This window comes from Haliaeetus leucocephalus, unplaced genomic scaffold (assembly GCF_000737465.1).
Source record: "Haliaeetus leucocephalus isolate CR32 unplaced genomic scaffold, Haliaeetus_leucocephalus-4.0 Scaffold984, whole genome shotgun sequence".
NCBI classification, from domain to species: Eukaryota; Metazoa; Chordata; class Aves; order Accipitriformes; family Accipitridae; genus Haliaeetus; species Haliaeetus leucocephalus.
Genome location: NW_010973420.1, coordinates 2,725,514 through 2,739,467, shown reverse-complemented (window position 1 = coordinate 2,739,467; position 13,954 = coordinate 2,725,514). Strand labels below are relative to the sequence as shown.

Here is a 13,954-nt window from a genome sequence, read left to right as displayed (position 1 = left end):
GGGCCGGGGCCGGGGGAGGCGGCGGGAGGGCCCGCCGGGCAGAGCCTCCCCGCCGCCCGGCTGAAGCGAAGCGTTACGGACTGGAAGACGGAGCAAGCCTGCCTGGAGCGCCTGACTAGGAACGAAAAAGCCGTTTTCCGTCGAAACGCGAAATAAAACGTTTACCGCCCTGAAAAAGCGTGCCCCGCGTTCTCTAGCGAAATAAAGAACTCGCATAGAGGTGCAGGTAGGATTTAGGCGTCTTAGGCACGAATTTCTGTTTTGAACTGCGTGTGGTTGTAGCGTTACGCGTGTTGTTTCATATTTATGAGCGGGCTTGTTTTCAGGCAGATCCCGCTGCTGCTGTGGCAGCGACTGCAATACGTGTTTGGGTGAAGGTCCTTCAGGGTATTGAGGACCAACCCTCAGTTTTACCTTACCCTGGTGAATTTGTGCGATTAGGTTAATTAACTTGGCAGGTTTTGTTTGGGGTGGGCGTTTTGCTTCCACTGTCATCGGGAAAAATGTGGGATTTACAAAACATAAAACTTGCACGTCAACACGTTTCTTCCTGTGCTTGGCTGCTGCCAGTAGGAGAGGTTATGGCTTTTTCAGACCTGTTTTATCACATACGACTCTGGTGGATGCTGGATTTTAGAGGAAGGATGTATACCTATTAATCATTCGCTAACTTGTTTTGCTATCGTGTGTGTTTACACATCAAGCTGTGAATTGTCTCATTCGCTGTTGCGAATTACGGTATATAAGGTCATAACAGTGCCTTAAAATAATACGGAGTAAAACAAGTATGTGTTTGTAACACTGACATCATTCAGTAATGGATTGTGGGTTTGTGATTTTAATGTCAGCTTCTCAAATTTATAGCCTTACTGTCTAGATGGACTTGTACAGTTCTATGATTTGATACAATTTGCTTTAAAATGGTACTTTAATAAAATGCTTGAAACAAAAATGTAAGCTTTTATCTACAGCAAAGATGTGATTAATGTTAAGATAGCATTGCCTGTTACATTTCTCATGTTTTTTCTTCTGTGCTTGATTTTGTGGTTGTTTTCTATCTTTATTAAAAAAAAAAAAAAAAAAAGGTTGCTGTATCTGCCGGACTAAGACAGCCTCTGTACCTACGTCATGGAGATGCATCCATGGACACTGCTCACTGCCTTGCAGATACATTTATTTATTTAATATTCTACGGTGCACAAATTTTTGCTTGGTAAATTAAATAACTGCATATGTTCATAAAGTTTGGTTTTGGTAGAATTTTTCTATACATACTGAAGCCATGCTGTGTATTATAAACATGGCATGTTTTACATACTTGATAAATGCACCCCAAATTAACACTATTTGTCATCAATAGTAAAGCTTTTAAGCCTCTGCATGGTGAATGCTACAAACAGCATTCCAGGTAGGAGACTAGATGCAGTCACAAATATACACAAGGTTACTCATGCCTGCTTGCTTTTTTTTTTTTTTTTCATTTCTCGTAGTATGTGACATGGATATATAGTAGTTCTAGAAAGAACAGTTTGTTGTTGTACTGGCTTTTCCCCCTCCAAAAAGCTACTCATTTTGTAACTGAAGTTTTTAAAATAAATTTTGAAATGTATATGTATGTGTATTCTGATAATACATGCAGAAAAGTTTGTTCCATACCTTTTCGAGTATGGATATTGATATTGATGTGTATTGAACTGCTGTAGAATTTGACTATATGGGGAAAAATGGAACATGGATGATAATTTGAAAAAAAAATAATATTGGAAGACTGGAACTGGCAACGGATGAATTTCAGTGGTCTGATGGCTACCACCTAGCTACCCTGTCTGGTGTGATGCATTGACGTACAGTTTAGCAAGATGAGGTACGTAGAGCTGCTATCACGTGATACACTAACCAAACCCCAAGAAAAACAGTACCAAATAAATCTCTCAGAGCCTCCTAACAAACAGCTTCACTTGACTTACGTTAATCCTGGGAGGAAGATCATATGCTGGGTGTTTGTTTTCGTAATGTTTTGAGCTGCATTGTGTTTGTCTTAAATTGAAAATGTATTTATTGCTTTTGGATTGCAGTTTCAAGGGAAATAAAAGAATTTCAGTCTGGATCACATTGAAATCCTACTAATTCAGTATCTTCTTTTTAGCAAGAGCCAGAGGAAGCACTAAGCACCTTCTTCTGTCAGCAAAGGCTATTGCCTCTTACCTCTAGCACTGAAAGGACATTTTGTTTCTAATATGTTTTATTTCTATTAGAGACTGTCTCATACTTGAAGTCAGAGATTTAGTAACCCGACATTTTTGTTGTTGCTAATGGAATCATATAGGATAGTCTACATATAGATCAATGCTCAAGTGCTGTTTGCATTTTTTAATCTTGATTTTAGTTTTATTGCTTTCTTTTTTTATTTTCTTGCCTGAAGAAGTTTGTCCTATTACAAGTTTTGAAATTCTCCTGTTCAGTTTCTTTACTTTTGTGGTATAGGATAGGGGCAAAATGGGAGAATTAACTTATCTGTACTCATTTGTATATTTTTTACCATGTTATATTATCTGACTTCCTAAGGAAAGAGAGGAAATGCAGTCATTGTGTCAAACCATCCTCCTTTCTCCAGTAACACTCTCAAAGATGTGTTAGGGCTGTGAAAGACAATTCTTTTCCTACAGGTTCTTTGGAAACTTGGGGCTACATAGATGAGAGAGACCTCTAAGGGCTTCTGCTAAAGGCAAAACTGCAAAATAAGCTGATACTAAAGACTTTCTACCAGCTAGTAGCTTTATACATGCCTTAGTGGCAAATGTAGGAAAAAAATGAAAACAGACTAAAGCTTGTAGTCAACTACCAGAGACAAATCCATGACAAGTGGTCTTCGTTGGTTCTGGTTCTCATGGAATACTTTCTGTTAGTCACTTTATACAATAAATGATCCTTTGGTCCAAAGGTGAAAGCAAATAGCTAGCAATCATTTTTACCAATTATCTTTGAAACCTTCTGTCATTCTGGAATATCACCATAAAGAAGGGGTGACCTGTAAGCAACACTCCTTCAAATGGAACAGTACTATTCATTTATATAAAAGCATTGGAAAAGCTTATTTTATTTTCTGGCCTATTCTTTGTGCATTTTAATGTCATGTTCTTTTCGACTGCAGCTGCATACCGAACAGACATTTTCAATACCTTCACTGATGTCCAGAACCCTTTCCTGAGTTAACACATCTGGTTGAGAACCTTACAAAGTATTTGAAGATGTAGTGGAAAACCATCTGATTCACAGAGGCTTCATGGATCTGTTGGGGAGGGGAAAGCTTTGAGAACCACTTGTTAGGTTTGATAATGATTTTATGCAATAGACTTACAAGATTTTTTACAGCTTTAGGTATCTTTGTTGATATCTTCATAAATGGAGGAAACTAAGAAGTAAAATAATTTGTTCAAGGTCATCCAAGAGGCTAGTGACAGAGCTAAATTAAAATCTAGGCAGCTTGCTTAACCTTTTCTTTTAATTCTTTTTTCCTAGCTACTAGTCTGCATTAAGCATCCAAAATATTCAGCTGGATAAGTTTATTTTAAAATGTATTTAATTTCCTTGGAAAATAACCATATAGTTTTGTATACAAAATGTACTGAATATTCAGTGCTGAACAAGCAATTGATTAGAGGCCATACATCGGTGGCAAGGTGCCAAAAAGCTGTGTATACAGATTATTATCTTTATTAAAAGCTTATGTGTAATATTTAGAAAGCTGTTTCAGTATTGAAAACTAATTATTGCTTTGTCTGTCTTGTGCTTTAGAGCTTGAATATAAGACTCGTTGGCAGTAGTGATGAAACTATAAAAAAATCAAGTAGAAAAATTTTGTTCTTGTGTTTTTAAGGACAAATCTTGTAATAAGTATCAGTGTACGTTTTTCCCAGAGAATTATGCATTTCTTGTAATGTTTACTGCCTTAGTAGTTAGTCATCTTGTGATAGGCCCAAGAGATAATTTCTAAATGGCCAGGACAAATGCTATATGAAGAGCAAACTTTTGGTTTTAAAATTACTGAGTCATTTATGAGCAAACATTGCTCATCATAAATGTTTTTAATGTGAACAGTATTGTCATAGTGCAGAAAAATGCTGGTTTATAATACAAAAATTTACCGAAGTGAGCAGAATGGATTTCTTGGGTTTTTTTGCATTTACTAGAAGGTGGAAAACAGTTTCAATTTAAAATATATCTGCAGTTGTTTTGTGTAGCGGTAACTACCAAACAATCTGTGTACTACAACAAAAATTCATTGCAGTTTTTCTGTTCGGTGGCGGTGGTTCAGTTGTGCATAACTAATTAGTATTTCCTAATTCCAGTTGAACTAGAATTCTGTTTTATCTTATCTGATAGTAATATGTTGATTTAGTAACTGCAGTATTCACTGCATTCAGTCTATGTCTTTGGTTAGCAAGTTTTCCAATTTTAGAGGGTGTCGCTTAGACTTTAGTAATGCATAAATGAGGGCAACTGCTTTGCCAGAGCTCTCTCTAGTCCTCTGGGATGACGCTGTCAAGAAAGACAGTGTTCTTGCAAGCCTCCTGGCATTGCAAAGCACACTACTACTAGTATAAAGCATAAAGCCAGAATATAAAATGGGGCGGTGGGGGGGAAGACCCAGGGCATGGGCAAATATGAAACTAGTAGTGATTGCACAGAGGGAGGGGGATTGAAAGGATCCCTTGGCACTCATTTAGGGGCTGAAGGGGAGAAGTTTTTGAAAGCAAGTCAAGGCAAGGGACAGCTATGTTGCAGAGGTATAAGGAGACTGATTTTTGGAAAGGCCTAAGTTCTTAAGGCTGACCAAATGGCTAAATGTAGATATATGCCTTCAGGCAATGAGTGTAAAGAAAAGGTAATCTTATCAATATATGTATTTTATATAGGAAGAAAAGATGTATAATAAGTTACTTTTATTAATTTTAAATGCTAATTAAGAACTGCTGTGCCTTTTGCAACAAGAAACTCCTAATATTAAAGGAAGAACAACCTTGCATTTGGTGTAACACTGTAATCTTTCAAAGAAGGCGACAGGTTCCATAAAGCCCCTGAAACTGAGCAAGAGTGATAAAGATTTTAGGTTGGTTTCTCTTTAATTTTTGCTTCATATGAAAACTTCACATTTCAAAATTATCTTTGTGAGAAGTTTCATCTGAATCTTAAAAAAAATTGGATATGTTGTAGTCTAATTCTAGTTATGGCCTGTGAACTGAGCTCCTAGTACTCCAAAAAGGAGCTGGCAACCAGATTTTACATGAAGACAGTATGTGCTTCCACAGCTTCTTACAACCAGGTAATTAGATCAGTACTACTTCCCAGCACACACTGCAGTTTTCAGCTCTGCATTAAGGGCTCTCCATTTTTGCAGTCAAAATAGCAACATAATTAAAAGAGAGATGCAGGCAAAAGCAGGGGCTGCCATGAGCACAAGAACACATCTCTCTACTGGCTGGGAGGATACACTCAAGCACACAGGTGAAACAACATGAGTTTCTGCAAAGCAAGGTAAAGTTTATTTTGAACTCTGTCTCCTCATCAAGTGTGAGCAACTGAATGTGTTTTTCTGAAGGGGTGGAAGTATAGCTCATTGAGCTGTATTGTTCTTTGTCCGATTTTTAAGTCGATGCTGGGCCAGAACTTGAGAACAAGGGCATGCAGCTGAACTAACTGAAGTATATAATGTAATGTGTTAACAAATCTGAATATGTAGCATACAGCAATCTTATGCAAGTTGTATTTCATGTCTGTTCTCCAAAATGGCCAGCTGATACAGTTCTGTACCAGACAATGTGTGTGCTAGTATTTTAAGATGATCTAAGAGAAAATTGCAGAGTTTTTTTCTGTTTATCTACTGTTTTGTCATGTGTAATTGTCGTGGTTTAACCCCAGCCAGCAACTAAGCACCACGCAGCTGCACACTCACTCCCCCCCATCCAGTGGGATGGGGGAGAAAATCAGGAAAAGAAGTAAAACTCCTGGGTTGAGATAAGAACGATTTAATAGAACAGAAAAGAAGAAACTAATAATGATAATGATAACACTAATAAAATGACAACAGTAGTAATAAAAGGATTGAAATGTACAGATGATGCGCAGGGCAATTGCTCACCACCCGCCGACCGACACCCAGCCAGTCCCCGAGTGGCGAATCCCTCCCCCCACTTCCCAGTTCCTAAACTAGATGGGACGTCCCATGGTATGGAATACACTGTTGGCCAGTTTGGGTCAGGTGCCCTGGCTGGGCATGAGAAGCTGAAAAATCCTTGACTCTAGTCTAAACACTACTGAGCAACAACTGAAAACATCAGTGTTATCAACATTCTTCACATACTGAACTCAAAACACAGCACTGTACCAGCTACTAGGAAGACAGTTAACTCTATCCCAGCTGAAACCAGGACAGTAATACCTGGCTATATTAGTATAAATAGCAAAACACGGTACATGATAGGGATTACCTTTCTGACTAGATATTAAAAAAAAAAAAAACAAAAACTTTTAGTGGAAAACGCTTTGTCCTCCATACTCTACGTATTGCTCTATCTAAACAAGCTCTTACATGCTCTAGCGTTATTTTAGGCAACTTATTGTGTATGAGATGCTGACTACAAATTTGGACAGATTGTAACTTGTGTCATTCCCTGTCCCGTCCCTGTCCCCTGTGCTCAGAATCCGATTGAATCTTTTCTTTTTTCTCCGTTATCTCTGAAGAGACCACAGAAACTTCTCTGAAGCTTAATGAAACCTATACTGACATGTTTAGTTGAATAGGTAATATTAAAAAAAAAATATGTTTGCCGATGTTTTCTTCTAAAGTTTGCTTTAATAGAAAGGAAATGGAAAAATTGGCAAGGAAATAATGGATTTTGGTTAGGTGTATTTCAAAGTAGTGAGACTGAAGTGAGAGATAAAAGGAATAATAAATTGCTTTATAGACTTTAGACCCAAGTAAAATAAGAAATTCTGCCTACAATCTTTTCATAATTTGATAATGATTTGCCAGTAGCAAATTGTAACCTGTTGAAATAGGAACAGTATGAAACAAAAGGTTTTTAATAAACTATATTGTTAGACTTCTTGCTGTTGAAAAAGCGTGTCTTGAAAAAGTGTGTCTAAAGGACTTACTGTATTTTGAACTGTATCTGTTTTAAATGGATGTTATTTGCCATTCTGTAAACACTATAGGACACTGCAAGACTGTACACGTTTTTGCCGAAACCGTGTTTCTCCAAAAGATTGATGCTAAATATTCTCACAGTATCAATATGTTCTTAAAGTAGTGACTTCACTGTATGCATTTTTAGTACCCAGTTCTTAATAGTACCATGCGATAGTCACCCACGGAAGTATTTATATGCAGTATCACATAATTTTATCACCTCTAGCTCTTCAGCCAGCCTACCCATTGTGAATGCTCTAAACTACAGAAATCTGTTTTTAATATAATTGAAATAGACCAATGATTTGGATTTTTATACATTTGTAGATAAGATACACTGCAATCTGCATTAAAAATGTGATAAGACTTTAGTGAAAATATATGTTTGAGTATAAATATGTGTCTGAAGGACAGAACAACAAACATAGGCAGTCAGATTTGGATATAGGACCTCTATGGAAGGATTCTAGACCCACTTGGATGAACACAGCAGCAAAGGGTAATTACAAGTAGATGGAAAAGTTGCAAAGGATGGAAAAGAGTAAATTGGCAAAGAAAGCTGTGTTGTAGATGACAAAAAGCGAAGCAATAAATGACGATGTAAATATTACCTGGAATAATGATAGTGCTTCCAAAGATGAGGCTACTTACCTTGTGGAGTGAAAAAAATGTGTAATGAGGTGGTAAGACTTTACAGATGCTGTGGGTGGGAGGACAGCGTCATACCTTGCTCTAGAATGCAAAATACTTGCTTGATTGCACTGCTGCTTTTGCTAATTAAACAGCTTTATCCGTACTGAGTCAAACTTGACTTCTCAGAGGGGAGCTAGTGTGCGTGGTAACATGAACTGTAGCCTAGTTTAAGCTTTTGCAAAAGGGTAAAGACTTTGTCGATTTTACAATACCCACTTTTACCACAAGTGTGTCCCTACCTGGCTGAAACAGAAATATTAACGAACTCTTATTAACAGATACCCTGATTCCGAACAAAAAGGTGGTGACTAAGGTCAAATCCTTGTTTATGAATTTGCAAGCAGAAATGATAGAAACGTTTAATTCAGAAGACACTGAATCTTAAGACTAAAGAGGCTGTTTCTGGTTTTCCTACAGACCTGGGGTGTGCAAAGCAGAACAGGGTTGTCCCTCAGCTGTAGCTCAGGCTGGGTGGTTTGTGTCGTGTGGGATGTCTAGGGCTTGTGCTGTGATTGTGGCTGCCCATCAGCAAGCAAGCTGATCAGGGCTGCCAGAGTATATCTGCTTACTCTCCTCCTTTTTTTGTTGCCAGTGTTGGTGGGATTCTTTTAATTAACGGATTGGTCCAGTAGACAGTGCTGAAGAATGTGGAACTCCATGTTTTGAAGAACCTTTCTACTTCTTCTGCATGCTGCCGATATCTTTATCCTTCTTCCTGTGTATCTGTGATTGAAGAAAATAGAAGAGCATGAAATGTTACAATGTTGTTGCTTAAGTGCAGCTGGGAAGGAGTGCCAGCAATGTTCTTTTCATTATTTTCACCTCTGAACACCTGTGCTTGCTTGGTCTTAGCCCATTTTTTTTGGAAGTTACCGTGTCTCCTCATATGAGAGGTAGGGGCAGGAGAATAGAAGCTCTTTCCTCTCTCTGTGGAAATTAGGGACTTAGTCCCAGCTTGTGCAGATAGAGGCATAAATGTACTTTCCCTATTTTCATTAAAAAACCCTAAACTGTGGGATTCTTGGATGTCTAATAAAGTGTGATCACCTGTTTTTTTGCCTCCCCACCCCCCAAGTAGATAGGGAGAACAGAAACATCACATGCCACCATCAGCCAGTCAGGTGCCAGAAGCTGTTAAAAAAGGCAGTTTTGGTCCAACCATTAAAATGCACTATCTTTTAGCTTTTTACAATGACTGTTCCTTGTTTGGCCTTGCTTGATTTACCATTTGATCTCTATAGTCCTGTATCCCACTTGGATATTGGTGTTCATAATGCATCATATACACTGATTGCTAGTAGGAGTTATTAAAAAAAATATTTAAAAATACATGCATTTCTTTGAATTTTTATCAGGTGATTAAAATAATTAAAAAAATTATCAGAGCCTCAGATAAAATCTTTTAAATATCTTAATTCTATTCCCACATAAAATGATTTGATATAAACTAGTAGATTAATTTAATGAATTATTTCTATTTACAGGTTATACCATATTAAAAATATTTTTATAAATGTATTACAGAGAAATATACTAAACAAAAATGATACGGGCTTTTAAGAAAAAAAAAATTCTATAATTTCCTGTCCTAAACCCCAATTTTTTTAAAATCTTGCCTTTACAGAAGTGAACTGTGAGTGAATCAGCATTAGGAACAGATAAAAAAAAATCTATACATTTTTCTTTAAAGATGTAATAGGTGCAGTTTCCTCATGAATATTTATAACTGTACTAGGAAGCTGTTTCCACTGCTCAAAGTGAAGAAAAGTTACAAAACTCATTAAGAAATACAGTAACAAAATAATGTGTAATGCGTTTTTAAATAGTGACTCGACACATTGTGAACTGCAGCAGAGCAAGGACACAGCAAAGGCTGACAGGAGCCTTGGTTTTATTTCATTAGGCATGGCAGTATCATGTCCTCTGGAGTCAATTTGTGCTTTGTTGTCAGAGTTGGGCACTCTCTGACAGGCTACCAATACATCTTTCTTTATTGCAATAGTAACCTTTAGGCTTCTGTATTTCTGATTTAAGCTAATCTGTCTCACTTTGTGTGCTGCACATGTTTCTTTGTTAAATAGGCATGATTAGAATAGGGGAGCATGCTTTTATGTAATTTTACATTGAATATAAACAGTCATAAACCAAAATATCAGCAGTGTGTGCTGCTTATTGGAAAGCTCCTGCAGATAATTACTTTGGTATTTGTTGAGAAGGTGAGTGTGGAGGAGACATAAAGAAAGCTTGTGGCACAGCTAGTAATAAACCCCAAGTTATTTTTGTGTGTGGATGTGTCCCCTGTCTTTAGGAGTCGAAAGTGTCTGTATCCCAGTAACTTTGTGTGTAGGTGTTTCAAAACGGAGTGCAAGTTTAGATACTCTTTCCATCCATACCTGAAAAGAAAGTGGTTCTCTCGTGCAAGAAGTAGCTTTAGCTCTTCATTTTGACCTTACAAATCTAATACTCGCTGTTTATGAAACATTGACTTTTTTGCTGAATTGCCTGGTTTGTAGGGGCTGAAATCTGTTGAGCTACACTCTTACCAGTTTGCTGACTTCTTGCAGGAGAAACCAGGGGTGACTATGTGAGTGTATGTGGTGTTAAAAACAAGCCTGGGAAAAAAAAAAAGCAAAAGTTAAAATTGCTCTTCTTTTAGTTTTATGATTTAAAGTGAATTCCAAAAGAGAAAAAAGTGGTGCTGATTGCTACCTTAAAAAGAAGGTAGCAAATGACCTTCTTGTTGTATTTGCATACGTATCTCTGTGCCTGACTTCAGTTTTGTTCTGTTTCACCTTGTTTCTTGTTTATTATTTCTGATTTCTTACTAATAAAACCTGATAATAATTCTACTGAAACAATATAGATTTAGAGATTAAACTACAATATGAGATCAGGCGTAGTCACCCAAGTCTCACGTTTTGTTTAAAGGAACAGGGATGGTTCCAAAGAGGAAGATTCAGCACTATTTCACTACCTCTTAAATTGCTTCAATGATTTATTTTGCTTTGAAGATCATTTTCTATGCACATGTGCATTTTATCATGGTTCGTTATTAAGAAAGCTTTAAAAAATTTCAGAGGTTTCTTTCCTTTGTATGACTAAAAAATGGTTAATATTAGAAAAGCCATCATCTCAGATTTGGGATTCTGAAAGGGCAATAAAAAGGTTTTATCATAAAACATGGTAAATAAGTCCAATTCTATGGAGTGGCAATATGGTTACATAATGTGCTGTGACTACAGAACTTGCTTTACTTAGTAGTTGTTGTCTTAGCCGTCTACTGTTCGAGGTAAAAATCACAGAAATATCTTTAATTAGGAAAAATTATTTCTTTTATGAAGCCTTTGTCTTTGAAGCAATAACCAAAATTAATTTTCCTGAGTCTTATATAAATTCATGTTGCATACAATATATATTAATAAATGATAAAAGTGTTTATAGTAGCACTTTTAAAATTTTAGAATAAAATAATATTTTAAGTATTTGGGGTGAGGTTTAAATAGGCAGGCATTACTCTTAAAACAACAACAAAAAATCTTTGACGTTCCTATAAAAGTCTTCTGAATTAAATAGTTTGTCATTTTAAAAATAACATTAGTTATATTTTAAATCAGCTGGTCACATATCACTGCTGGTGGATCAACAAAAGTTCTAATTTATCTGCTCTTAGAAGGTCCTCTGGAGAGTCAGCTATGTTACGCTTTAACATAAAGAGGACACATACTCCCTTTCTCCTCAAGTCTGCTTTTTTTATTGTCCATCTGTAATGGACAACCTATGCAGAAACCTTTGTTTGATGCTATAAAAACACTACTGAAGATTCCATTTAAAATTTTAAAAAGTTTAGCTCGGTGATTATGTTGCATTCACTTGTATTCATCTGCATGTACATGTGGTTTGCTTCTACATATGAATACAAACAAAAGTTTGACATGCATTGTGGATAGTTGCATGGATAATGCAGGCAAACAAGTGTGTTTTTAGTGAGTGTAATTTCTGTTTTAAGGGGAATCTACACATAATTTCGTAGACACAGTTAGAATAAATTAATAGAAAACCAAAAAAATTCCCAGTATATGACGAAGCTAAAATCTATATGTCATGCAGGAGTGCATGCTCCTTGGTGACAGAAACAAACTATCTAGTGGAATAAACCTCATTTGGAGTGAAATAAAGAAGTGAAATAGGAGAGACTTGTGTCAAGGCTGCTGCTTTGCCTGGGAAGAAAGTGGTGTTACTGACTCTGTTTTATGGTAAACACATCTAGAATTGTGTGAACAATTGAAAAACAAAAATCTTTCTGGGAAGCATTCATAAATCAGAAATTCCAGTAACAAGCCAAAATATCCTTAAGTTTAAACAGCATGAAAAGTAAAACTGAAGAAACTGAATTTATATTTTGATATAACTGCTGGGGAGAAATAAAGAAATAACAAGAGCAGAAAATTCTGACACAGATGAGTATGGTTAAATCCCAAGTGATAGCTGGGACTATTAGCATAGTTGACTATGTGACAGAAACCTTCACAAGCAATAAAAATATTTTGACGTTGTTTTTGCATTATGAGTGGTTTCCAGGTAAGATGTTTATGTCACCAAAGTTGCTTTAGTAGTAGCGTGCTAGCATTATGAAGGGTGTATTTGTGTGTATGTGTGCTTATATATATATCTGTATGTATAATTTCTTTTTAAAGAAGTATTTGTAGGAATTTTCACTGATGGATGTTGTCCAGATAGATAATACTTCTATGGTTGTAGTTTTCTTGCTCTGGTGCTATTGGGTTGCACTGGAATAAAAGGAGGCTCTTTCAGTGTGCACTGGAAAGCCACTCAGCTATTTTAAAGACAGAGGTCGCATGGAGAATCTCTCATATGGGTTGTAATGATAGAAGGGATGGGACTTAAAGATTCGGTATTTTGTATGAGGTTATGATCTACGTAAAGTCTTTTAGTTGGACCCATGTTCTAGAATTTTTGTGCTGATTCATTTTCTTACGAAGGAAGAAATGTCTGGTATGAACTAGCAGCAATTCAACATACAAGAGGGTAAGATTCATTTTCTTGGCAGAAGTAATACTTCAGAGGAGTCAAGAGAGACACTAATATAAAGTATAATTACTGTGTATTAAGGTTTACACTATTTCTATTAAAATCAACTGGATTTGTCTTTGTGCATAAAATGTGTGGGTAGAAGCAGACTGCAGGTCTGTTCTTTTCAGGTTGGTAAGGATCTTACAGCAGGTCTTTTCAATTTAAGTCTTGCAGTGGTTGTCTAGGCTTTTGTTTGTTAGAAGTCCTTTCCATAAGTTAGGCAGCTGACGAAGCTTTTGAGTTTTGGGGTTGGTGGTTTGCTTTGTTGTTGTTCTTGGGGTTTTTTGTTTGCTTTTTGTTGTGTTGTTGTTGGGTTTTTGTTTTTTGGTTGGGTTTTCGTTTTTTGGTTGGGTTTTTGTTTGGGTGTTTTGGTTTGGGGGGTGTTTTTTTGTGTGTGGTTTGGGGGGGGGCGGGTTTTGTGGTTTGGTTTGTTTGTTCTTTCCTGAATAGTGTGACCCACTATATGTATACATTTGAGATCCCCAAATCCTTGGCTGTTAGGTGATGCATTGATGACATATCAGGTCCCAAGTAGTTTTCAGAGTAAAATACTACTTCAGAGTAAAATGAGATGTGGCAGTGTGATTGCTTTTGCAGGTGAATTGTCCAAGTCCCTTGGTGATAATATCCATATGTTTCAAGAACAGTACTCTGGAAAGCTGTTGATGTAGACGGGTACCTTTATTCTGAAATCCAGGCTGTGTGTGATTTTACATTGTAACAACATAATTAAATCTGTATTTTCTGGTTTGCTATGCTTGAGGTAGGTGGTTGTTGGGCTAATGTACGCTTTTTCCTGAGCATTTGTTAGTCATTTCTTATTTGGATGATGTAGAATAATGCCTTTATGATGCTTTCTATGGAACAGAATTCCACTGTTGGTTTCAGCCTTGTATGGCAAACTGCTATCTGTCAGTCAAGATGATATAAAGACTTTGTGCATATAACTGCTTAACAAACACTAGTGTAAGATTTAAAGCG

At 36.7% G+C, this 13,954-nt stretch overlaps 1 protein-coding gene across 2 annotated transcripts in view; it reads left to right on the top strand.

Moving 5' to 3' along the window:
- The window catches only part of SYN2 (synapsin II), a 186,922-nt gene that overhangs the window by 584 nt on the left and 172,384 nt on the right, over positions 1 to 13,954 (top strand). The window lies entirely within an intron of this gene.